Raw genomic sequence first — 27,902 nt, 5'->3', positions numbered from 1 at the left:
TGCCACAAATCGCCGATGTGAATTAACCGGGGATTTGCGGCTATCACCGACATGGGGGGGGGGGTCTGATGACCCCCCTGGGCATTTGCGCGGGGTGCCTGCTGATCGATATCACCAGTCACCCCGGTCCGGGCGCCGCCCAGCGCATGGCGGGGACCGAAATTCCCATGGGCGTACAGGTACGCCCTGGGTCCTTAAGTACCAGGGCGTCAAGGCGTACCTGGGTCCTTAACTGGTTAAGGAATAAGAGGCTCTCTGTCTCACTTAAGGCTGTCTATCTTCTTTGAAGATAAGGGAAGGATCAGCCTAATGCCACACAGTGTATATGTGTATTGTCTTGGTGCAGAACACACCGGTCTACCTGCTCTGTCGGGTGGATGTCACTTTGTTGTATCTGCTCCGGCCCCCAGCTCCTGGATTAAATGTCAGGTGTTTTGTATTGTAGTCTAATGTATCACCATTTATTTAATGACTTTATATTAAAATTACATAATTAATGTCTTTATATGAAAATGTTGACTGCTTCTGTGGGGGAGGATGCTTTTGGAATGGCATGTGCACTTTGGCTGGTCGGGCCCTTCTGCCCTGCTTCCCCAGGTCTGTCTAGACACGGAGGAGATAGTTAGCTAGTCAGTAGAGTCCAGTAAGAGCGATATGAAGGATCTCGGTAGTATACCTGCCCCATACCTCTAATGGGGACAGGTTCCATGACTTCTAAGTCTACCTTTCCCAGAGCGGTTATCCTCCTGCACACAGATACCACCGACCAGTTCTTTAATCAAGTTCAAGTCAGCTTTTGGGACAAGTGCCAAACAGGCCCCAAAGCAACCGTTTTATCCTTGGAGTATAGGGGTTAACACTGCTGGCATCACCACATGCCACCCCTTAGCTACCACATATGTATAGTATTCTTATTAGATAGTAATCAATGTTATGTACTTTATACCTTGTCAGATAATAATATATAATTTATTTGAAAAGATTTGGACCCATAGAGGGAAGGAATTGATGCTGAAGATGTTATTACCAGCAAATAATGTTCCAGGTGCACAGTCACAACCTCCTGTCCAGATTTGTAAAGACATAGATCCATACACTAGAGAGACTGCTGCTGTGAGTGCTATATTAAAAGATATTACCCACAATACAGATAGTACATCATAATAAATGTACAGTGTCACATTTAAAACAGAGGCATTTCATTCTCCCATTCAGAGATAAACATACCCTTTCATAGTGCATGAGAAAGCACATCTCTCATCTGGAGTAACGTCCCAGATATCACAAAAATCAAAATCATAACACGTGTTTCAAATCATAACACACTTTGTGGTCTGAGGGACACTAGTACGGTGTTATTGATTTGCTTTGATTTCTTGTTTGGTGCCCTTCTGTATTGCATATGCTCTGTTAGTTTGCACCCAGTATTTCTTGTATGTCTCTTGTTCTTTAGTTCTTGTACTTGTTCTTAGTCCCTTGGGCATTACTTGGTCTTCTTTGTGTAATCCTGGTATTTTTACATGGAAGATGGTGGAACTAGAGCATTATTGTTGTATTTGCTAGGAAGACGTTGTCCAGGGTTTTCAAAGGAACACTTTGGGGATAGTGAGGTTTAGCGACAGTGGGTTCACTCCACATTATGCTAATGCAGAAGGTACAATTAATAGGAAAGCTCAAGATGTCTTATATTAATAAATAATACATATCAGAGCTAATCGTTATTTATATAGTGACAAACAGCAAAGTTTCAAGTGTATAATAGCTTTCATTAGACATATAGGAATGGCGAGTAGATGATCTAAACATTGAGAAGACTCAGACATGTGAAGATATGTATTTGAAGTTGCTGAAAGTCTTTGTATTTATTCCTGTTTTTACCATCTTTTGCCTTTTCCTGATGGACATTAATATCATTTGTTAGTGTCATCTGACATGATGGGATCCAAGTACTAAGACCCACAGTTAGATACCCACATGGACCCACACTGTGACTATAGCTGTTGCCCATTTCTGTTAAGGCTATAAAATATGCACTTATGAAAGTAGAATAACAAACTTAAGTATGTGCCAATTAATATGTGAACTTATCATAAATCTTATAATAATTGTTAAGTTTGGTGTGTAATTTTATATTAAGAACATAGTCAAACCAACATGCAACAATGTCACCATCTAGGGATCATTGGAGGGATGTTTTTTCAGACAAGATATGTGACATGTCACTACTGTATATATGTTGCAGACTTCTTTTATTATTCTCAACAATAAGTCCCTTATAAGTTTTATAACTGGATATAACAAGAAACTTATTTACAATTAGAATTCAATGAGCCTCAGCAAAAAAAAGATGTTATATAAAAACTCCTCTCTATATGCTGTTTACGATTATATCTGAAACAAAGTCTTTAACAACTCATTTTATTCAGAGAGAACTTTTAGATCTCAAGGCCTCTCTTGGCACTTATTTTTTTTTAACTGTTTTTGATCATTCACGTTATTATTTGTGCCCTTTTTCTTATGATGCCTCACCCAGGGGTGTAGCTATAGAGGTAGCAGAGGTAGCAGTTGCATTGGAGCCCTCGTGCCTAAGGGGGCCCCAAAGCACATCTGCCCCATAAGAGACCAGTATTATAATTGGCATATGGGGCCCTGTTGCAGATCTTGCATCGGGGCCCAGAAGCTACAAGTTACACCTCTGGCCTCACCAGTACTAGGCACTTAATAAATTCCCTCTAAAGTGTCCTCTGCCAACTAGTACTTGCCTTTCTGCATATACCTGGAGGCAGACACTCTGTTCTATACAACAGTGTAAGATCCTGCACTGCCCTGTCTACTCAGTCCTGATCCACTAACTCTAAATACCAGCTGGAGCAGTAAGAGGATAGAGAAGATGTTACAATGTTCTTCTGCTAAAGCTTAGGTCAATCTCTCAAAGCAGTGTAGTAAATCTAGCTTCTGTGTCTTCTATTGGTTTTTCAAAGTGACTTAACAAAGGAACTCAGCAGTCAATTTCAGTATTGGAAGTCTCTGTAATTGTTTCATCAGCTTGATCAGGTCTGCCATCCTTTGGGAATAATGTGATGAAGATACAAGGGCAAAGCATATTGCAGAATAGAATCCCCCTTGATCCAGCTCCACTCTCTGGTAGTACCTCATGCACTGATGATTTTGCTGATCATACATGGAGTGTGCTCCCAACTAGGGTCTAATTTTCTAGCTTAAAGTGCTTTCTTGCTAAAAGAGATCTGCATTCTAAGACATTTACAATATCCTGTATGGGGCCCCGACTCTGCCGCGGCTGACACGCCCCCTCCATTTATCTCTATGGGAGAGGCAGAGATGAAGCATTTGTGCATCCCCGCCTCTCCCATAATGCTGTATGGGGGGGGCGTGTTGTCGACCCCAGTGAGGTTGATGACACTCGCATTTGCCATGCACAGCCACCGCAGTGCCTGGACCCGTACAGGAGATCGCAGGGGTCACAGCGGTCGGACCCCCCCCCCCCCCCCCCCCCCGCGATCAGACACTTAGGGCATAAGTGTCTTACACTGCAGTAGTCCTGTAAGCATAAGAACCTTATCTGCAAGTTGAAATTCTATTGGAGTGGGTTGATTTTCTTCTTCTCTTATGATATGTCTGTTCTGTTTTCTCCAGATATGATCCTGAGACATTTTTTTTCCATAATATTTTATAGAATTTTTATAACATACAGAGAATTAAAAAAAAGCTGAAAAGTAAGTAGAACAGCATGGTACAAAATAAAAAATCCATATTGATAGAGGTTTAGTGGGTGGGCACCAACTGCACAGAAGCTCCAGGGGAGGTGACTCACAGAACAGATGTGGACAGGTGCTCAGCGGAGAGGCAGCAGCAATCGATAAGTTAAGTGTAGAGAAACCACGGCAACCGGTAAATCCAATGCACTTAAAACTTTATTGCAGCATAGCGGTATTAGAGGTATTCCCAACAAGCGCTGGTTTCATGTCATGTGACGCATCGACAGACCCTGACGATGCGTCACATGACGTGAAACCAGCGCTTGTTGGGAATACTTGTTGGGAATACGTCTCACAACATTTGCTTTGTGATTGCCATGCTGCAAAAAAAGTTTTGAGTGCATTGGATTTACCGGGTGCTGTGGTTTCTCTACTCTTAACTTATGAAAATAAAAAATATCTTGATTCATTTTAAGTATGTGACGAGGTTTCTGTACCCGGTGAATGGTAGTGTGTCCGATTAATTATTGTGGTTGTTCCATCAACACCAAGAGGGGACAGTCACCCCTGTGATTTCACAGCCCTATATAATTGGCAGCCATATTGCGGCCAGCCATTTCATTCATTACACTGCAGAGAGATAGGACGGACAGCCTGTGTGTGTGTGTGTTACAGCAGAGAAAAGTGTATTCCAGCAGCATTTAATATCCTCCTAGACACATCAGCGTTTTCATGGACGGAGAGCATAGTTTTTTTCACTGAAAAGGATTTTTACTGCAGCTACAGGCATTAACCTCCCAGTCACTTTCTTCAGCATAGTATTACAGAGAGGGGCACATAACTGTGTCTTGCCTCATACATTTCAACAAGCTGCATCATCTTCATAAACCTTAGCAGAGGAGGCAGGAATAATTTTCCAGCGCAATTCAGTGTCTTTGTTCCACAAAACATCATCTACTGCTTATACTAGTCTGTAGATGGTATAGTAACCAGCAGTCTATTCCTAATAGTCTTTGACAGAGTGCAATTTTGTGTTTAGTACACAGCTTTTTTTGGCTGCAGCACTGTTGTGTACTGCTGGTGTTTTACAAAAATATTTTTTTAGGGTACTGTAGCGCATTTTTCTGCCCTTATCAGTGCATACCGCATCCGTACTGTCACGCACCTGAATGCGGGCTGTCATGAAAGTGGAAGTAGATCCTCTTCCTGTGTGGCTGATGACTCGGACCGTATCGGGGAGCAGAGTCTAAGGTGCCGCTGGTCTTCCCCAGAGCCCGCCGAAAAGCAGGATGGATTTGCTGCAGCAGGCGACACCCAGGTCACTATCCCCGACATGGCTTGACCACATAGGTAACTTGACCACATAGGTAAATGGGCACCGGAGGATGAGTCAGAGGCTTTGTCAACGTAGCAGAAGATCTAGGCCAGCGGCAAAGGTTCGGAGTCAAAAAATGTAGCAGGAAGGGCAGGAAACACGGGTAGGCAAAACAGGCAATGGGAACGCTTTCTCAGGGCAATAAGCACTGAAGATCCGGGAGGGGGCGTGGGAGGTGCAAATAAGGTATAACATGGTGACAGGTGAATTCACTAATTATGGGTGCACTGGCCCTTTAAATTTCAAAGCTCCGGTGCACGCGCGCCCTAAGGGACGGGAATGCGCACGCCTGGACTGAGAGGAAGCAGCTGCAGGAGTGGAGTGAGGTAAGAGACGGGCCGGGATTTGCATGCAGGCGCGTCCCGCGATGCGAATCCCGGCCCCGCCGGCAGTCGGGGACACGGGTATGCTGCGCTCACGGCTGGTGTCTGTGGACGGTGCACAGCATGTCACAGTACCCCTCTTTGGTCTCCCCCTCCTTTTACGGCTCAAGAACCTTTTGAGAAGATCCTGATCCAGGATGTTATCCTGTGACTCCCAAGATCTCTCTTCAGGACCCAATCCCTCCCAATCTACAAGAATGAAACGTTTACCTCTGATTAGCTTGGAGTCCAGAATTTCCTTGACAGAATATACATCAGAGGTACCAGAGATGGGAGTGGGAGAAATGTCCTTTTTAGAGAAGCGGTTATAGATGACTGGTTTCAGGAGGGAGACGTGAAAGTAATTTGGGATCCGGAGGGAGGAAGGCAAATGTAGCGAATATACCACTGGATTAAGACGTCTCTTGACCTTGAAAGGCCCCAAATAGCGTGGTCCCAGTTTGTAGCAAGGTAGTCTGGAGCGGATATATTTAGATGACAGCCATACCTTTTCCCCGGGTGAAAATTTAGGAGGAGGATGCCTTTTCTTGTCAGCTTGAGATTTCATATGGGTCATGGCACGAAGAAGGGAGAGACGAGTGTTCTTCCAAATGGAGGTGAAGTCCCGTACTAGTTAAACAGCCATAGGGACTCCGGAGAAAGAAGGTAAGGGCAGAGGAGGACGAGGATGATGTCCATAGACTACATGGAAGGGTGAAGTTCCTGTGGATTCGGTATCCCTATGGTTGTACGAGAACTCATCCCAGGGTAGAAGATCAGACGAGTCGCAATTGGCGGGCAGAGACAAAGTGGCGAAGATAATCCCCCAAAATCTGATTCCCCCTCTCAACTTGACCATTACACTGGGGGTGATAGGCAGAGGACAAATCCAAATTAACTTGAAGTTGTGAGCAGATGCCCTCCAGAATTTGGAGACGAACTGGACTCCTCGGTCAGACGAACTGGACTCCTCAGTGTCGGCAATCCATGGAGACGGAAGATATGGGAAAGGAACAGTTTGGCAAGTGTAGGTGCAGATGGTGACCCAGGCAAAGGCACAAAATGAGCCATCTTAGAGAACCCAGATGACTGTATTGCTGCTAGAAGAAGGAAGATCCGTAATAAAGTCCATTGCAATGTTAGACCAGGGCAGATCAGGAACAGGCAATGGATGTAGTAGACTGGCAGGCTTAGCGCGTGGTGTTTTGGCCCGGGCACAAACAGAGCAAGAACGAACATAGTCCACTGACGTGAAATTAGTTGCCAGCATGACCTGCCAACAGAGAAGAATGACCCCATTTCAATATCCGGAGTCTCAAACGAGGAGAAACATAAGTCTTCCCAGGGGGCAGATGCTAAAGACTTGCAGGTGCTGCAGAAATAAGACGATCCGGAGGGACTATGTTGCAGATGGGGTTTCAGGTCTTGTACCTCAGAAGATCTAGATAGAGAGAGCATCAGCTCGAAGATTCTTCTCTGCCTCACGAAAATGAATAAAAAAGTTACATCTGGAGAACAGGGACCAGCGAGCCTGATGAGGATTGAGAAGATGGGGTCATTGAAGATAAAGCAAGTTATTGTGATCCATATAGATGGTTATTGGATGCACAGAGCCCTCTAAGAGATGACACAATTTTTCCAAGGCAAACTTAATAGCCAGGAGCTCTCGATCTCTTATAGTATAATTTCTCTCCGCTGAAGAAAAGGTCTTCGAGAAGAATCCGCAAGTCACAGTCTTACCCTAGAGAGATCTTTGTGTCAAGACTGCTCCTGCACCAACAGAAGATGCATCGACCTCTAAAGGAAATGGCGTGTTGGGATCAGGTCTTGACAACTCCGGAGCAGATGCAAAGGCAGACTTTTACTTTTTGAAGGCTTCTTTGGCATCTGGAGTCCAGACTTTAGGATTAGCAGCTTTTTTGGTTAGAGATGCGATAGGGGAAACCAAGGTGGACTAGTGGGGAATAAACTGCCAATAATAATTGGCAAAGCCAAGGAAGCGCTGAATCGCTTTCAATCCAGTTGGTTGAGGCCACTCCAGTACAGCAAATAACTTGTTAGGATCCATTTGTAGTCCTTAACTGGTAACAATATATTCCAGACATGGAAGGCTGGTCTTTTCAAAGGTACACTTTTCTAGTTTAGCGTAGAGTTGGTTGTAATATAGTAACATAGTAACATAGTTCATAAGGTTGAAAAAAGACCAAAGTCCATCAAACCTATATCCCTAATGAGTCCCTACTGAGTTGATCCAGAGGAAGGCAAAAAACCCTCATACCAGAGGTAAAAATTCCTTCCCGACTCCATTATGGCAGTCAGAATAAATCCCTGGATCAACGTTCTATCCCTATAAATCTAAAATCCATAACCTGAAATGTTGTTACACTCCAAAAATGCATCCAGACCCCTTTTGAACTCTTTCACAGAGTTACCCATGACCACATCCTCAGGCAGAGAATTCCACAATATTACTGCTCTTACAGTAAAGAACCCCCTTCTGTGCTGGTGTAGAAACATTCTTTCCTCTAAACGTAGAGGATGCCCCCTTGTTATAGATACAGTCCTGGGTATAAATAGATCATGGGAGATATCTCTGTAATGTACCCTGATATATTTATACATAGTTATTAGGTCTCCCCTAAGCCTTCTTTTTTCTAAACTAAACAACCCTAATTCTGATAATCTTTCTGGGTACTGTAGTCTTCCCATTTCCTGTATTACTCTGGTTGCCCGTCTTTGAACCCTCTCCAGCTCCACTATATCTTTCTTGTACACTGGTGCCCAGTACTGTACACAGTATTATATGTGTGGTCTGACTAGTGATTTGTACAGCGGTAGAATTATTTCCCAGTCGTGGGCATCTATGATTTTATTTGCCTCGGCAGCAGCTGCCCGACACTGGTCACTACAGCTAAATTTACTGTTAACTAAGACCCTTAAGTCCTTTTCCATGTCAGTCATCCCAAGTGTTTTCCATTTAATACATAATCCCAGCCCAGATTTTTCTCCCCATGTGCATTACCTTACATTTATCAGTGTTGAACCTCATCTGCCACTTCCCAGCCCAAACCTCCAACCTATCCAGATCAATTTGTAACAGTGCACTCTCCTCTATAGTGTTTACCGCTTTACAGAGTTTAGTATCATCTGAGACGCTGCAAAACTTGACGGAGATGGAGACGATGAGTGTGGAGATTGGGTGAATAGATGAGGATGTCATCCAAATAGACAACAACACAGGAGTAGAGAAGGTCCCGAAAAATGCCATTGACAAACTCCTTGAAGACTGCTGGAACATTACATAGTCTGAATGGCATAACAAGATATTCGAAATGTCCATCTCGAGTATTAAACGCTGTCTTCCACTCGTCCCCTTTTCTTATAGGAATTAAGTTATAGGCACCTCGAAGATCTAATTTGGAGAACATCCTGGCACCTCGCAGACGGTCAAACAACTTCAAGAATAAAGAAAAGGGATAACGGTTTTTAACTGTAATTTTATTCAATCCCCGGTAGTCGATGCAAGGACGCATCGACCCATCCTTCTTTTCCACGAAGAAGAACCCATCTCCGGCAGGAGAAGAGGAATTCCTGATAAATCCTTTCTGTAGTTTCTCCTGGATATAAGTTGACATGGCTTGGGTTTATGGAACAGACAAGGGGTAGATATGGCCCCTGGGAGGTGTGGTGCCGGGCAGCAAGTCAATTGGACAGTCGTATGGACGATGTGGAGGCAAAACTTCTGCTTGCTTTTCGCTGAAGACATCAGCAAAATTCTGGAGAAATAAAGGTAAACCGGGTAGAGGTATAGACGAAGGCTCCCACTTGGTCACACGTATGTGAATGCAGTGATTGTTGCAGTGCACAGCGAAGGATTTCTCCGGTTTTCCAATCCAGCTGTGGGGCATGGAGCTGCAACCAAGGTAGACCAAGCAAGAGAGGTGGAGTACAGTGTGGACGGAGTACGTAGAAGGACAAGTTCTCCCTATGGGAGACTCCGACCTGCATCACCAGGGGATCTGTGAGGTATAGCATGTTACAGTCCAGTCTTTCTACATTGACCGTAGAGATGAACAGAGATTTCAGGAGGTGGAAAACTGGCAGATGATACTTATGCACCAGAGAGGCATCAATAAAGTTTCCCGCAGAGCCACAGTCCAGGAAGGCCAGAACAGAGAGGTTCTCTTTGGAGGAAAGAAGCTGAACCAACATATTAAAGCGTGGAAAGGAGGAATTCACACCTAGGGAGCCCTTTCCAACAAACCCTAGGTGCGAGCGTTTGTCCTCTGCATCCTCAGCCACAGGGAGTCTTTAACCTGTTAAGGACCCACGGGGTACCTGTATACCTGGAGTCCGCTCCCGTTCGATAACGCAGGGCCCGTGGCTAATAGCGCATGGCACTGATCGAGGTGCCGTGCGCTATTAACCCTTTAGACACGGCGTTCAAAGTTGAACGCCGTGTCTAAAGTGAAAGTAATACAATGCCGGGTAGCTCAGGGAGCTGTTCGGGTTGGCCGTGGGGAAATCGCGGCATCCCGAACAGCTTACAGGACAGCCAGAGGGTCCTTACCTGCCTCCTCGCTGTCCGATCGCCGAATGACTGCTCAGTGCCTGAGATCCAGGCATGAGCAGTCAAGTGGCAGAATCATTGATCAATGGTTTCCTATGAGAAACCATTGAACAATGTAAAAGATCAGTGTGTGCAGTGTTATAGCCCCCTATGGAAGCTATAACACTGCAAAAAAAAAGAATAAAGTGAATAAAGATCATTTAACCCCTCCCCTAATTAAAGTTTGAATCACCCCCCTTTTCCCATTTAAAAAAAAAACCCAGTGTAAATAAAAATAAAAATAACCATATGTGGTATCACCGAGTGCAGAAATGTCCAAATTATAAAAATATATCATTAATTAAACAGCACGGTCAATGGCGCATGCGTAAAAAAATTCCCAAGTCCAAAATAGTGTATTTTTGGTCACTTTTTATATCATGAAAAAATGAATAAAAAGCAATCAATAAGTCCGATCAATACAAAAATGGTACCGCTAAAAATGTCAGATCACTGCGCAAAAAATAAGCCCTCATACTGCCCCATAAGCGGAAAAAAAAAGTTACAAGGGGTCAGAAGATGACAATTTTAAACGTATACATTTTCCTGCATGTAGTTATGATTTTTTCCAGAAGTATGACAAAATCAAACATATATAAGTAGGGTATCAATTTAAACATATGGACCTACAGAATAAAGAGAGGGTGTCATTTTTACCAAAAAATTTATTGTGTAGAAACAGAAGCCCCCAAAAGTTACAAAATGGCATATTTTTCTTCAATTTTGTCTCACAATGATTTTTTTTTCCATTTCTCCGTAAATTTTGGGGTAAAATGACTGACTACATTGCAAAGTAGAATTGGTGGCACAAAAAATAAGCCATCATATGGCTTTTAGGTGCAAAATTGAAAGAGTTATGATTTTTTAAAGGTAGGGAGGAAAAAACGAAAATGCAAAAACGGAAAAACCCCGGGTCCTTAAGGGGTTAAGGAAGTGGTCTGCACTGGCGCAGTATAGGCAAAGATTCTCGGTTCGTCGGCGAGTCCTTTCCTGCGCGGTCAGGTGAAACTGATCCACTTGCATAGCCTCCACTGTGGGGGGCAACTTAGAAGACCTCGTAGAGGAAAGGGCCAAGGTCGTGCAGATTCCCTTTCTTGTCGTAGTTCCTCTCGTCGCTCGGAGAAACGGATATTGATCCGGGATGCCAATTGTATTAGTTCATTCAAGGTAGATGGTAATTCCCGGGCTGCAAGGACATCCTTAATTTGACTCGATAATCCTCTCTTGAAGGTAGCGCAGAGAGCTTCATTATTCCAGGCCAACTCCGACGCCAGAGTACAGAACCAGATGGCATACTTGCCAACAGTGGAGTTGAACTGAGAATGACTGAGCAGAGTCATCTATGTAGAGGAAGCATGAGCAGGTTCCTCGAAGACAGTGCGAAATTCCTTCGGGAATGCCTGGAGATTAGTAGTGATGACATCACTGCGATCCCACAACGGAGTTGCCCAAGCCAAGGCCCTTCCGCAAAGGTGACTAATGACAAAAGACACCTTTGCTCGTTCTGTGGAGCAATGGTCCGCCATGCGCTCAATGTGCATGGAGCACTGCGTCACGAAACCTCGACAGGACTTGGAATCCCCCTCATATTTTTCAGGAAGTGACAAACAGAGTTTGGTTCTGGAGGAGACTGCAGCAGCGGGAGGCTGTGGCTGTGGCAGTTGCTACTGAGAAGATAGCAACTGCTGCATCATAGGGGATAGCTGGTTAAGCTGCTGTGCCTGCTGGGCCAACTGCTGTGACTGGATCGCCACGATAGATTGAATCCATGGCCGGATCTTACTGTCACGCACCTGAATGCGGGCTGTCACAAAACTTGAAGTGGATTCTCTACCTTTGTGGCTGATGACTCGGACCGCGTCGGAGAGCGGAGTCTAAGGTGCCGCTGGTCTTCACCAGAGCCCGCCACAAAGCAAGATGGATTTGCTGTGGCAGGTGACACTGAGGTCTCTACCCCCGACACGGCTCGACCACACAGGAAACTGGGCAAAGTGGGGTACCGGAGGATGAGGCAGAGGCATAGTCAACGTAGCAGAAGGTCTAGGCTGGCGGCAAAGCTTCGGAGTCAAAAAACATAGCAGGAAGGTCAGAAAACACGGGTAGGCCAAACAGGCAATTGGAACGCTTTCTCTACAATAAGCACTGAAGATCCAGCAGGGGGACGTGGGAGGTGCAAATAACATAACATGGTGACAGGTGAATTCACTAATTATGGGAGCACTGGCCCTTTAAATTGCAAAGCTCCACGCTTGCCCTAAGGGATGGGGACGCACGCGCCAGGGCTGAGAGGAATCAGCTGCAGGAGCGGAGGGAGGTATGAGATGGGCCGGGATTCGCATGCGGGCGCGTCCCATGATGCGAATCCCGGCCCCGCCGGCAGCATGTATCAAGTACATCTAAGTAGTGTACTATTTTGTACCTGTTAATCTGTCTTTAGGCAGACTTGTAGCACATTTTTCTGGCCTCAATAGTGCATACCGCACACATTCATCTAAGTAGTGTATTATTTTGTACCTGTTAATATTTAAAGGGCCTACATACTGTAAAAGGACAGACAAAAATTATCACCGGTTGGTGTTTTTAAAAAAAATACAGCGTTTTTAGGCTCATTGTAGTGCATTTTTCTGCACTCATAAGTGCATACCGATTACATACATCTAAGTAGTGTACTATTTTGCACCTGTTAATCTGTCGAGGGCCTACATACTGTGAAAGGACAGCCAAAAGTAGTCACCGGCTGGTGTTGTACTCAGATAATTTTATAGGTGTGCTGTAGAGTATTTTTCTGCACTCATCAGTGCATACTACATACCTACATCTAACTAGTATACTATTTTGTACATGTTAATCTGTCAAGGGCCTACATACTGAGAAAGGGCATACAAAAGTAATCACCAGCTGGTGTTTTACAAAAATACACAGTTTTTAGGCGCATTGTAGCACATTTTTATGCCCTCATAAGTGCATACCGCATATGTACATCTAAGTACTGTACTATTTTTTACCTGTTAATCTGTCAAGGGCCTACATACTGTGAAAGTCCAGGCAAAAGTACTCATCGGCTGGTGTTGTACTCAGATACTTTTTTAAATGTACTGTAGAGCATTTTTCTGCCTTCGTCAGTGCATAACACATACCTACATTTAAGTAGTGTAATATTTTGTTCCTGTTAATCTGTCAAGGGCCTAGATACTGTGAAAGGTCAGCAAGTGCATACTTGTTGCTGTTCTACACAAATACTGTTTTAAGCGTAGTGAAGCGTATTGTACTCCGCTCATATGCGCACTAAGTATGTCAGGCAGAGAAGTGCCAGGACGCGCACAGAGGAGTGGCAGAGGCCTAAAGCCTTCAGACAGATGTCACAGCAGACTAGGGGCGAGTGGCAGCAGGAGTCGCAGCGAGAGGCCTGAGCTCCTGTTATCAGCTAGCGGTCATTTCTCGACCAGCAACCCATCTGCCGTCGTTGATTGGTTAACACGGTCATCCACTTCATCACAAGTGACATCTGACACCAGTCAACAGTCGATGGGTTCCTCAGACACAACCCTCAGTTGGCATGGCCCCGGAGCCGTCCCTGTCCTCTCATTTCCTCTGTCCTATGCTGTTCCCTCTCCTACAGAAGTATCTTATGCTGTGGGTTCAGCTCCACTATTCACTGTGGATGATCTAATAGAGGACAGTCAGCAGCTACTGCCCAGCTAAGAAGTGGAGGAGACATCCGCTGCTTCCTCCCCTAGGCGGGCATGTAGTGTTGAGGAGAGTGACGTGGGAGGCAATGTTGCCAGGGTTCAGGGTCCTGAAGCAGACACTGTTGAAGAACCTGAGGAGGACATCAGTGACGTGCAGACACTTGTTGATGATGATTAAGCCGATCGGGAGCCGGGTGCAGAAGGGGCTTCATCATAATCATGAGAAGAGAGTTGCAGGTTGCCCGTGAGGCAGCAGCTGAGCCAGCAAGGCGGTAGCATGGTTGGCAGTCAGCGAAGTGGCAGAAGTGTAAATTCAGGAGCCAAACGTGCCCGGGGAGACGACCTGCTTTGCGGCAGCCTACCTTCCCAGGAGATAGTGGAACAAGGGTTCCTGGAGACGGCGGCAGTAGCAGTCAATTAGTGCGGACTGTTGGTGGGAAAATCAGCTACTTGGTGGTGTGGCAGTTTTTCATCAAGCATCCGGAGGAGATTCACATAGCCACATGCAAGATATGTCGGCAGAAGGTGAAGCGTGGCCATGGTCCCAATGTTGGCTCCACAGCCCTGCGTCAACACATGCTCCACGATAAAGCGGACTGGAAGTACCGTGGCTCAGATGTAGTGGTCCAGCCTGCTGCATCACCCAGTGGCAAGCCGTTCCCTCTTTCAGCCAGCTAAGGCTCCACCACCTCAGCTGAAGGGAGCTGTGTGTCATACCCTCCTTCTGTTGCTCCAGATGCTCCTGCTCCTCCCACTTTTAGTCAGCCATTCCGCCAACAATCCATCCGCAAAGCCATGTCCAAGAGACAACAGTGTGCGCCCACTCATCCAACGGCGCAGAAGCTAAATGTGCTCCTGTCTAAGTTGCTGGTGCTGCAGTCCCTCCCTTTTCAAGTGGTGGACTCTGCACCTTTCAGAGAACTGATGGCTTGTGCCGAGCTGAGTTGGAGAGTGCCAAGCTGTAATTTCTTTATGAAGAAGGCAGTACCAGCCCTGCACAGTTTTGTGGAAGAGAACGTGGTCCAGTCAGTGTGTACCAAAGTGCATGGCAGCGCCAACGCCTGGAGCTGTAACTACGGTCAGGGACAATACATGTCCTTTACAGCTCACTGCGTGAATGTGGTTCCTGCACTGCCAAAACCCCAACTTGGACAGGTCACGCCGCTTCCTCGTCCACTTTGTCAGTCTGTTGGTCCTGTGACAATGTGCGACTTCGCCTCCTCATCCTCCACCGTGTCCTCAGCCTCCAGTGCCCAGACACGTCTCAGTGGCCCTTCAGCATACCATGTGTGCAGGGCACGGCGGTATCACGCTGTTCTTCAAATGGTTTGCCTTGGCGAAAAGAGTCACACAAGGGAGGAACTGTTAAAAGTCATTCGTAAAGAAATCGGTACATGGCTTACTCCACAAAAACTGGAAATGGGAACCATGGTGACCGACAACAGGAAGAACATCTTGGCCCCGCTGCAACAAGGAAGGGTGAGCCATGCACCCTGCATGGCACACGTGTTAAATCTGGTCGTCAAGCAGTTCCTGAAGCGTTCCCCCCATTTGCAAGAGATCCTAACAATGGGAAGGAAACTTTGCATGCATTTCAGCCACTCTTACACAGCAAAGCACACCCTCCTTGAGCTGCAGCGTCAGAATGGTATCCCCCAACATAGTCTGATTTGTGACATTGCCACATGTTGGAATTCCACCCTCATTGTTAGACATGTTGGACTGACTGTAGAAACAGAGAAAAGCCATCACTGATTTCTTGATGATCCAAGCGGATAGGAGTACTCTCCTGTGTAACTTTAATGTGAACCAGTGGCAGCTCATACATGACACCTGCTGTTTGCTCAGGCCCTTTGAGGAAGCCACATTATGTGTAAGTCGCCAGGATTACGGGATGAACAATGTCATTCCATTGCTTCATTTCCTACAACATGTGTTGGAAACGATGGCTGGTCAGGGCAATGGAGATGTTGCACCTACATCTCATGGCCACATGAGACCTGTGGGGGCTGAACTGGAGGAGGAGAAGGAGGAGGAGGGGCACAGTGGAGCACAGTTTAGGTTTCATGAGATGGGTGGTGCTTCTGGTCAACTGACAGGAGAGGAGGAGCATGATCAACTAGAGGAGCTAGTTATCAGGAAGGCGAGACAGAGGACCCAGAAACACCATGGCAGTATGCAGTGGAGATGGAGGCAGGGAGTCACTCTGAGTCACTTGTACAAATGGCACGACTTATGCTCAGTTGCTTGCGTAGTGACCGCTGAATTGTCAACATTCGTCAGCTAGATGACTTCTGGCTCTCCACCTTATTGGACCCTTGCTACCAGCACAACATTGGGGCTTTTTTTTATATCCACTGAGAGGGGGGACAAACTAACAACTACAGAGATATCCTACGAAGTCAGTTTGCCGTTGCCTATCGGCGCCATTGTCCATCCACAAGCAGGTCTTACTCAGGGGGTCCTCTGCGCTCACCTTCCTCTGCCATGGCTGCTGGGGAGGGGTGGGGTGGCAGGAGCAGTACCAGCTCCATGAGCTGCAGCCTGAGTCTACAGTCACTGAAAAGTACCTTTCTTCACCCGCATAGTGAAACAACTCATCAGCAGCAAGTAGACATGGAGCAGGACCTGAATCAGCAGGTGGTGGCATACTTTGACATGGCCATGCTAACAAACCTTGAAGATCTGCTGGACTTCTGGGCAGCCAAACTTGATTTTTGTCTGCAACTAACAGAGTTTGCCCTGGAAAAGCTGTCCTGCCCGGCCAGTAGTGTGCCATCAGAGCGGGTGTTTAGTGCCCCGCCGCATAGCCATAGTCACCCCAAGGAGAACTCGTCTGTCCAAGAAAAATGTGGAGAGACTGACCTTTGTGAAGATCAATCAGGCATGATTTCCACCCACCAATGCCAGATGCATCACAGTAGATTGACCATGGTGCTGCACCAACACTTCACAAATATGGATAGTGCCAAACAGATTTAAGGCACTGCTCTCCATTTACAAACATTCCAGCCACCTTCATCACCGGGTACGATTATTGCTACCCACCACACCACTCTGTCACTGGGTCACTTTCAGAACTCCTGATGCTGCTGCTGCCTCCTCAAGGGTGTTTCATTCCACTATTTTGTCTCCTTATGTTTCTGCCAACTCCAGGCTGTGCCATTCAGCCACTGCAGTATATGGTCTCCTCATGCTTCGGCCGCCTCCAGGCTGTACCATTCAGACATTAAATGGGCTCCTTGTGCTTTCCCCACCTCCAGGCTGTGTAATTCAGCCAATATATTGTTTTCTGATGCTGCTCGGACTGTCTTGGATATTACATACAATTTTGTTATGGTAGCACTAGCAAACATACTTGCTCAATAGAGATCTAAACATTTATCTTTTAATGTTAGGGGTTGTGAAGCCCTCTTATGTACGCATCCTCCTGCCTGATCCAGTGTTACGTTATGCGCTCCGCCCGCACACGTTGGCCATGAGTGCATGGTCCCGTTACCTGCTGCTGCCGGTGGGGCTGGGACTCGCATCGCAGGACGCGCCCGCATGCGAGCCCCAGTCCGTCGCTCACCTGTTGCTTCTCCTGCCCCAGCCTCTGCCTCACTGCTCCGGCACGCATGTCCCCACCCCTGAATTTGTAACGCACATGCTCCTAAGTACAAAAATATACAATATGTGGGCATAAAATGTTCTGCGGGCACACAACAGGGCTCAGGAGTGAGAGCACCCTATGTACATTTGAAGCCTAAATTGGAGATTTACACAGAGGTGGCTGGTTTTACAACATTTCTGACATAAACACAAAAAAATGAATACCCACATGTGACCCCATTTTGGAAGCTACACCCCTCACGGAATGGAACAAGGGGTATAGGGAGACTTAACACCCCACAGATGTTTGTCGAAATCTCGCCCCCTCCCGTAGGCTTGCATTGAGGGGTGGAGCGTGACATCACACGCCGCCGGCCCTGTGGTCATCGGTAATCAGACCTGGAGCGAATACGCTCCGGGTACTGATTACAAACGGGGTGCCGCGTGCAAGATCCCCGGGATCCCCAGCGGCAGGACTCCCGCAATCAGGCATCTTATCCCCTATCCTTTGGATAGGGGATAAGATGTCTAAGCACCGGAGAACCCCTTTAACCCCTTAACCCCTGAAGGACTGAGCCCTTTTTCACCTTAAGGACTGAGCCCTTTTTTGCAATTCTGACCACTGTCAATTTATGCATTAATAACTCTGGGATGCTTTTACCGATTATTTTGATTCTGAGAATGTTTCTTCATGACATATTCTACTTTAACACAGCACAAAATTTTTGTCGCTACTTGCATCCTTTCTTGGTGAAAAATCACAAAATTTCATGAAAATGTTGAATATGTTGCATTTTTCTAACTTTGAAACTCTCTGCTTGTAAGAAAAATGGATATTCCAAATAAATTATATATCGATTCACATATAAAATATGTCTACTTTATGTTTGCATCATAAAGTTTATATGTTTTTACTTTTTGAAGACATTAGAGGGCTTCAAAGTATAGCAGCAATTTTCGTAATTTTCATGAAAATTTTGAAATCAGAATTTTTCAGGGACCAGTTAAGTTGGAACTGGATTTGAAAGGCCTTTCTGTGAGAAATACCCCATAAATGACCCCATTATAGAAACTACACCCCTCAAAGTTTTCAAAATGACCTTCAAAAAGTGTGTTAACCCTTTAGTTGTTTCACAAGAATTTCAGAAAAGTGGAGGAGAAAATCAAAATCTCCGTTTTTTACACTAACATGTTCTTGTAGCCCCATTTTTTTCATTTTTAAAAGTGGTAAAAGGAGAAAAAGCCCCCCAAAATTTGTAGCCCAATTTCTCTCGAGTACGTAAAAGGGGTATTACCCCTTTTATCTGCTTAGAGCACCATCTGCTTAGAGCACTTCATATGTTGACATAAAGTGCTCTGTAGGCTCACAAAATGGCTCAAGAGGGAAAGAGCAAGTGTAGGATTTTTAAAAAAAATTTTGCTGTCATGGTTTTTGGGGGGCATGTTGCATTTAGAAAGTCCCCAGGGTGCCAGAACAGCAAAAATCCCCCCACATGGCATTATACTTTGGAAATTACTCCCCTCAAGGAACGTAGCAAGGGGTATAGTGAACCTTAACACCTCACATGTGTTTGACAACTTTGCGTTGAATTTGGACGTGAAACTGGAAAATGTGATTTTTAACACTAACATATTGGTGTTACCTCATATTTTTCTTTTTTACAAGGGATAATATGAGAAAATGGACCGCAAAATCTCAAGCCCAATTTCTCCTGATTAAGAAAACGCCCCATATGTGGACGTTAAGCGCTCTGCTGGCCCAATATAATGCTTAGAAGAGAAGGAGCTAAATTTGGCTTTTTGAAAGAGAAGTTTGCCGAAATGGTTTTTGGGGGGCATGTTGCATTTAGAAAGTCCCCAGGGTGCCAGAACAGCAGAAATACCCCCACATGGCATACTATTTTGGAAACTACACCCCTCAAGGAACGTAAAAAGGGGTATAGTGAACCTTAACACCTCATAGGTGTTTGACGACTTTGCGTTAAAGTTGGACGTGAAAATGGAAAATTAGATTTTTAACACTAAAATGATGGTGTTACTCCAAATTTTTCATTTTCACATGGTGTAATAGGAGAAAATGGACCCCAAAATTTGAATTCCAATTTCTCCTGGTTAAGAAAACACCCCATATATGGATGTTAAGTCCTCTTCTTGCTCTGTACAGGTCTCAGAACAGAAGGAGCGCCATTGAACTTTTGGAGATAGAATTTAGCTGGAATTGAAGTCGGGGGCCATGCACATTTACAAGCCTCCCATGATGCCATAAAAGCAGAAACCTCCCACATGTGACCCCATTTTGGAAACTACACCCCTCACAGAATGTAATAAGTGGTGCAGTGAGCATTTAAACCCCATTGGCGTTTGACAGATCTTTGGAACAGTGGACTGTGCAAATGAAAAATTACAACTGTTCAAAAAATCTGTCAGACACCTGTGGGGTGTAAATGCGCACTGTACCCCTTATTACATTCTGTGAGGGGTGTAGTTTCCAAAATGGGGTCAGATGTGGAGTGGTTCCTCTGTTCTGGCACTAAGGGGGCTTTGTAAACACACATGGCCTTTAATTCCAGACACATTCTCTCTCCAAAAGCCCAATGGCGCTCCTTCTCTGAGCATTGTAGTTCACCCGCAGAGCCCTTTATGTACACACATGGGGTATTTATATACTCAGAAAAAATTGGGTTACAAATTTTGGGGGACTTTTTTCCTATTACTCCCTTGTGAAAATGAAAAATTTGGGATAACACCAGCATTTTAGTGAAGAAAATTAATTTTTTCATTTTCACATCCAACTTTAAAGAAAATTCATCAAACACCTGTGGGATGTTCAGGCTCACTATACCCCTTCAAACACTCAGAAACACACCAATTGGGTTTTACAGATGCAATAAAATCACTTTTACTTCATATAAATGATAAATAAATACAAATGGATATCAAAGTATGAAAATATGAAAGCTTACAAAATTGTACAAAGCAGTGCCAGGATGGGAAAAGGGGAATGGGGTAACAGGTGAGTGTCTACACTGAGAGCCCTACCTATCTAGGTGGGGAGCTCCTATCACTAAGTGTAGATGGGGGTAGGAAAAGAAGAAACACCACAACTAAGATAATAGAGGATCAAATGACCTCTCCTACCAATGCATTTCACCTATTTAATATCTGGGGCTCATCAGGGATGAGAGGAAAGCTAGATCTCAGAGAGCAAAAAGATGTGCGCAATCGAGATACAATGATTGCAAATGAGTATAGGCACTGAATGCAAAAACAATAATATGATAGAGATAGGCATCAGTTTGAAGCGTCAAAAGAGTCACAAGTCAGCATGTCCAAGATAAAAGATAGTTCAGACAGAAGAGTACATAAAAGTCATGGTCAGTCGAACAGTCTAAAGTGACATATCACCAAGATAAGGGATACATTTGCCCCACTGAGCATAGACAATAATAATGATAATCAACAACACATGGATAAATGAAAAAACCAATGAGTACAGAATGATGATAATGATGATATAGCTATAGGTTCTGGTGGTCAGTTCCACAAGGTGTGGCTTGCCAGATGAATCCAAGCCCGCTGTAAGGAAAGAAATGAGGGAGAAAACAAAAAGGACATATTGTAATAGAGCAATGACATCATCACAAGGGTAAAGGGGGGTGGTGGTGTTGGTATCCCATCAACTTACCCTAGGTAAGTAGTTCACCTTAAATAAAATAAGTAGTACCCCTCAAGGGAGTGGTGAGTCGCCTTGATTTAATTTGGCCCCAAGGATGTGTCCTAAACATTATGTAAAAAATCCATGTATATGGCATTTTAAATGTATTAATGCTCCCAACACCAGCATACACCAACAGTGTGACACAGGAGAGATCGTGTCACTTACCAAGGAAGGTACTGAAAAGATGTAAGCAGACCGAAGACTGCTCAAAAGACCATGTATAAATATAGAATATACAGAGATAGTAGAAGTCACTGTACAAAAAATAAATAAAAACAAATTTGATATAGATAAAAGCTAATAGAGCAATGTGATAGCGATGTAGATCCCTAAAAGATGTTATAATAATATATACTGATAATATATATATATATATATATATATATATATATATATATATATATATATACTGACCAGTAACACAATGTTAAGATGGAAAAATGAAAAGGCAATGGCAGTGTTCTAATAGATGGATGATGCCTGGAGACAGGGTATATGGTGATTTGTCGGGGTCAATGATAGTGGTAGATCATATATGGCCCCTAGAGATGAAAATTATAAAAAGAAAACATAGGAGATGCTACTGTATAAACTAGATAGATTCACCATCAATATAAAATGCGAGGGACCTATAATATCCAAATACTGACCTGGTACGATCACCCGGCAGCATTGATGATACAAAAGCAGTAGATATATATATAATGATCAAAGCCCAGATGTAATGTACAGATTTCTATGAACAGAAAACAACATGGAGAAATCATATTATTGACTTGCTAAAACTAATGGCCTATACAGCGTTCCAAGGTAACCATAAAATGTACTGACCTGATGACTGATCTACCACCATAGGCCCAGTAGCGCTGCCATTGCGTCCTTCAGACGCCGCTGTCGGAGCTAAAATGTTTTGGCGCTTTAAATGGTGGGCAAATCTCGTGGTGGTGTGCCGCTTCCGGTATAGGTGGAATGCACTATAATCCAGTTTCCAGTGCGTTGGAGTGGATTTTTTTTAACTACGCTGAGTAAGAATAACTGCCGGAAGCGTGAAGTGGACGTCATGTCCGTTCAATGGAATTTCCTGTGCAGAGGGAGGTGCTCCATATTAAGATGAGATGATTAACACCTGTGGTTCTGAGCGCCTCCCCTATATAGGATATCCAACAATATGAATTCTGTGCCAGTATGACTAAGATTGCCTAGGCGGTCGAAACGCGTCACTGCTGTTCATTTTACCTGTGCTGCTGTGTCAGAATAAAGAACATTTTGCATTCGAGCTTTCGCTGCGCTGGACAATCCTTTCTTTGCTACTTATCATACAGCCTAGTCCGGGCTGGGTCCGTAGCGCGTGAGTGGCAACTCACTAGGGGTGAGCTGGATATATTCTTGGACTGTGTTACTATATCGGACTTTTTCTCCATGCTCCCCCTTATTAACCCCTTAAGGACTCAGCCCATTTTGGCCTTAAGGACTCAGACAATTTAATTTTTACATTTTCATTTTTTCCTCCTCGCCTTCTAAAAATCATAACTCTTTTATATTTTCATCCACAGACTAGTATGAGGGTTTGTTTTTTGCGAGACCAGTTGTCCTTTGTAATGACATCACTCATTATATCATAAAATGTATGGCGCAACCAAAAAACACTATTTTTGTGGGGAAATTAAAACGAAAAACGCAATTTTGCTAATTTTGGAAGGTTTTGTTTTCACGCCGTACAATTTATGGTAAAAATGACATGTGTTCTTTATTCTTAGGGTCAATACGATTAAAATGATTCCCATTATTATATACTTTTATATTATTTTTGCGCTTAAAAAAAATCACAAACTTTTTAACCAAATTAGTACGTTTATAATCCCTTTATTTTGATGACCTCTAACTTTTTTATTTTTCCGTATAAGTGGCGGTATGGGGGCTCATTTTTTGCACCATGATCTTTACTTTTTTTTGATACCACATTTGCATATAAAAAACTTTTAATACACTTTTTATAATTTTTTTTTATAAAATGTATTAAAAAAGTAGGAATTTTGGACTTTTTTATTTTTTTTCGTTCACGCCGTTCACCGTACGGGATCATTAACATTTTATTTTAATAGTTCGGACATTTACGCACGCGGCGATACCAAATATGTCTATAAAAAATGTTTTTTACGCTTTTTGGGGGTAAAATAGGAAAAAACGGACGTTTTACTTTTTTATTGGGGGAGGGGATTTTTCACTTTTTTTTTACTTTTACTTTTACATTTTTTTACATTTTTTTTTACACTTGAATAGTCCCCATAGGGGACTATTCATAGCAATACCATGATTGCTAATACTGATCTGTTCTATGTATAGGACATAGAACAGATCAGTATTATCGGTCATCTCCTGCTCTGGTCTGCTCGATCACAGACCAGAGCAGGAGACGCCGGGAGCCGCACGGAGGAAGGAGAGGGGACCTCCGTGCGGCGTTATGAATGATCGGATCCCCGCAGCAGCGCTGCGGGCGATCCGATCGTTCATTTAAATCGCGAACTCCCGCAGATGCCGGGATCTGTATTGATCCCGGCACCTGAGGGGTTAATGGCGGACGCCCGCGAGATCGCGGGCGTCGGCCATTGCCGGCGGGTCCCTGGCTGCGATCAGCAGCCGGGATCAGCCGCGCATGACACAGGCATCGCTCCGATGCCCGCGGTTATGCTTAGGACGTAAATGCACGTCCTGGTGCGTTAAGTACCACCTCACCAGGACGTACATTTACGTCCTGCGTCCTTAAGGGGTTAAACCTCCGGTGTGAATTATCACCTATAACATGGATGAGGCGATTGCTGCCAATATAATACTGGAGGATCTTCGCCAAGTTTGCTTTGAAAGAATGCGTTCAATGTTTAACGCTACTGACACGGCAACCCAGGATACGATGGAACTGCAAACTCTTATGAGGGAGTTGGAGGAATCCCTAACCTCGGAATCTCGTATATGGTGGGACGTAACCTAGTTAAAGAAATACGTAGAAAATCGATGGTGATTTCTTCTTGCAGACCACTGGAGCATCGATGGGGGCTAAGTTCTCCCCCTCTCTTGACAACATTTATATGTGTTGGTGGGAGAGGGGGACACTCTTCTCTCCCCACAACCCCTTTGCATCCCAGATCCAATGGTACAGCCGCTACATCAATGACCTCCTGCTTATTTGGGGGTCCGATGTGGCGGCCATAAATACTTTCTCCAAGTATTTGAATGACAATGCGGCCAATCTCAATTTTACTGTAACCTTGGCTGCGGATGAGGTCACATTTTTGGACTTAACCCTTTGTTGTTGTCCGGCCACGAATAAAATCATCACATGCTCTTTCCGCAAGCCAAGTTCAGCCAATACCATCTTCCATGCCGCCTCTTGCCACCCCCCCCCCCCTGTTGCAAAAAATGTGCCTGTGGGGGAGATGATACGCGCACGTCGCAACTGTTCGCAGGACAGTGATTTTGAAGAGGAGGTGACAAAAATTAGTGAGCGTCTATCAATTAGAGGATACCAAAAAGGGTTAATAAATCAAGCGGCCAATATAGCAAGAACCAAAAATAGGTCAGACTTAAAGGGGTATTCCAGGCCAAAACTTTTTTTATATATATATCAACTGGCTCCGGAAAGTTAAACAGATTTGTAAATTACTTCGATTAAAAAATCTTAATCCTTCCAATAGTTATTAGCCTCTGAAGTTGAGTTGTTGTTTTCTGTTTAACTGCTCTCTGATGACTCATGTCCCGGGAGCTGTGCAGTTCCTATGGGGATATTCTCCCATCATGCACAGCTCCCGGGACGTGACATCATTATTGAGCAGTTAGACAGAAAAGTTCAGAAGCTAATAACTATTGGAAGGATTAAGATTTTTTAATAGAAGTAATTTACAAATCTGTTTAACTTTCCGGAGCCAGTTGATATATATAAAAAAAGGTTTTGCCTGGATTACCCCTTTAATATTTGGGAAAAAATCACAACGGAAAAAGCAAGATGCCATCCAACAACTGGTCACATTTGTTACCCAATACAGTGCGGACTATGGGTCTATCAAAGAAATCATAGATAAATATATCCAATTATTTGGGGTGATCCGACCTATAGGTCCACACTACAAATGGGATACAGATGTGTACCGAAGAGAGCACCAACGAGATCTCCCCTAGTCTTTTCAAAACGGACACCACAAGACCACCTACATTGTTAACTAACTTTGGCTCCCATAAATGTGGTCACCAGAGGTGCTTGTGCTGCAATATTATATGTCCATCAAAAGAATTTCGTTCTACCAGTAGGAATGAGGGCCATACCATAAATTGCAATACGACCTATGTTGTCTATCTGGCCACATGTCGGGAGTGTAGTGTACAGTATGTGGGATGCACTACCTGCCCACTTAAGACAAGGATTAGAAAACATCTTTCCGATATCAAGCACTTTAACTCCCGACATGTCTCCATGATAAGCCAACATTGAGCTGAAAAAAATAATGGCAACTTTGATACACTTATTCTCCAAGGCATAGAGAGAGTGGCCACACCTACGAGAGGTGGGTACCATAGGCAAAAGCTTCTCGACAGAGAAGTCTATTGGATCATGTGTCTGGATAGTAGATACCTGAAGGGGTTAAATAAAAGGCAAGATGTAATACTGCATTATTGAATACATGCGGAATGGACCAATAATTTGTAATATTTGTGCTTCCCCCATCGTGAATGAATGTCTTTTCTTTCACACGTGTCACTATTGCTTACCCTCATAAGAGTTACGATTGTGGTTGGGTGCCTTTCGCACTGTGCAACTGTGTAAGATATATAGTATCTGGATATAAGTGGATATGCTATTGTGATATAATAGATCATAAAAACTCCTTTATATAGCACTTGCACAGTGTGCCAGGCTAACGCTTCCCTGTTTTTTCCTTTTTTCTATACTATAAAGTTTTTATGTAATTCACGTATAGTGTATGTATTCTGTTTCTTTTTTCTTATGTTTAATTGGATATATGTAAATGGAATACTTTTACTCTGATGTTTCACTTGTAGTTGTAATGGAATTTCCTGTGCAGAGGGAGGTACTCCATATTAAGATGAGATGATTAACACCTGTGGTTCTGAGCGCCTCCCCTTTATAGGATATGCAACAATATGAATTCTGTGCCAGTATTAGTGTTGAGCGGCATAGGCCATATTCGAATTCGCTAATATATGGACGAATATTCATCATATATTCGCTAAATTCGCAAATTCGGAATATTCTCGCTTTATTTTCGCATATGCGAAAATTAACATATGCGAAAATTAGCATATAAAAAAATTTACATAAGCGAAAATTCGCACGCCAGTCTCACACAGTAGTATTAGAGCCTTCTTTACACCACACAATCGGGAAGCAAAGAGTGGTGATCACTGTGATGTATACTGTGAAAAAAAAAATTACGAATATATAGTGCTATATTCGCGGATATTCGTGAATTCGCGAATATGCGATATTCGCGAATAAAATTTGCATTGCGAATATTCGCGAGCAACACTAGCCAGTATGACTAAGATCGGCTAGGCGGTCGAAACGCGTTACTGCTGTTCATTTTACCTGTGCTGCCGTGTCAGAATAAAGAAAATTTTGCATTCGAGCTTTCGCTGCGCTGGACAATCCCTTCTTTGCTACTTATCATACAGCCTAGTCCGGGCTGGGTCCGTAGCGCGTGAGTGGCAACTCACTAGGGGTGAGCTGGATATATTGTTGGACTGTGTCCGTTCAATGGAACGCACCAATACGATCCTTCCGGTTCAGTGGAATGCATACAGGTCAGTACTGTGTTAGAATGGGCCACTCTGATGTAAGTAATAACCGGAAATGCATAAGAATGGAACGCAATCTAAGGCCATGGCACGCAAACTGAGGGATTCTTCCAATGTATAGTGACGAAAGGATAAGTGATGAACTATCTTCAAAAGCCCATTATTCTATATGCTTATGATATAGTATATAAGGTCATATAGAACTAAATGGAATTTGAGGGGTATATATTGAGAGCATATATAGAGATCTTCCTTCGAGAATCAAATTACGCTAATTGCAGACAAGATATTAAATATGATAAAGCTGATAATTTATGATATGGTCACAAAGATGTGATAAACATGGCAAACTTATAAGTTTGTTGTGACCATATCATAAATTATCAGGTCTTTTTTTACACTAACAGGCTGGTGTAGACCCCAACTTTACCTTTTCATAAGGGGTAAAAGGAGAAAAATCCCCCAAAATTTGTTGGGCAATTTTTCCCGAGTACGGAAATTCCCCATATGTGGCCCTATACTGTTGCCTATACGACAGGGCTCCAAAGTGCAAGATCGCCATGCACATTTGAGGCCTAAATTAGATATTTACATAGGGACGGACGTGGATGCAAGAGTTAGACCTGCCTCGGATACCAAAATTACCTTAGTGTTTCCCAAACAGGGCACCTCCAGCTGTTGCAAAACTCCCAGTATGCCTGGACAGTCACTGGGAGTTGTTGTTTTGCAACAGCTGGAGGCTGCGTTTTAGAAACCGTTCCATACCAGAGGTTTCTCATTTTTATTGGGTGGGGGGGGGGGGGGGGTTAACTGTGCAGGGGTGTATATATAGTGTTTTACCCTTTATTTTGTGTAGGTGTGGTGTAGTGTTTTTAGGGTACATTCAGACTGCCAGGGGATTACAGCGAGTTTCCCGCTGAGAGTTTGAGCTGCAGCGGAAAATTTCCTGCATCTCTAACTTGCAGTGAGAGACTACCTGCAAACCCCCGCCCGTGTGAATGTACCCTGTACTTTCACATGGGGGGGGGGGGGCAAAC

Source organism: Hyla sarda, chromosome 1 (genome assembly GCF_029499605.1).
Source record: "Hyla sarda isolate aHylSar1 chromosome 1, aHylSar1.hap1, whole genome shotgun sequence".
NCBI lineage: Eukaryota > Metazoa > Chordata > Amphibia > Anura > Hylidae > Hyla > Hyla sarda.
Note: the sequence above shows the minus strand (reverse complement) of the source record.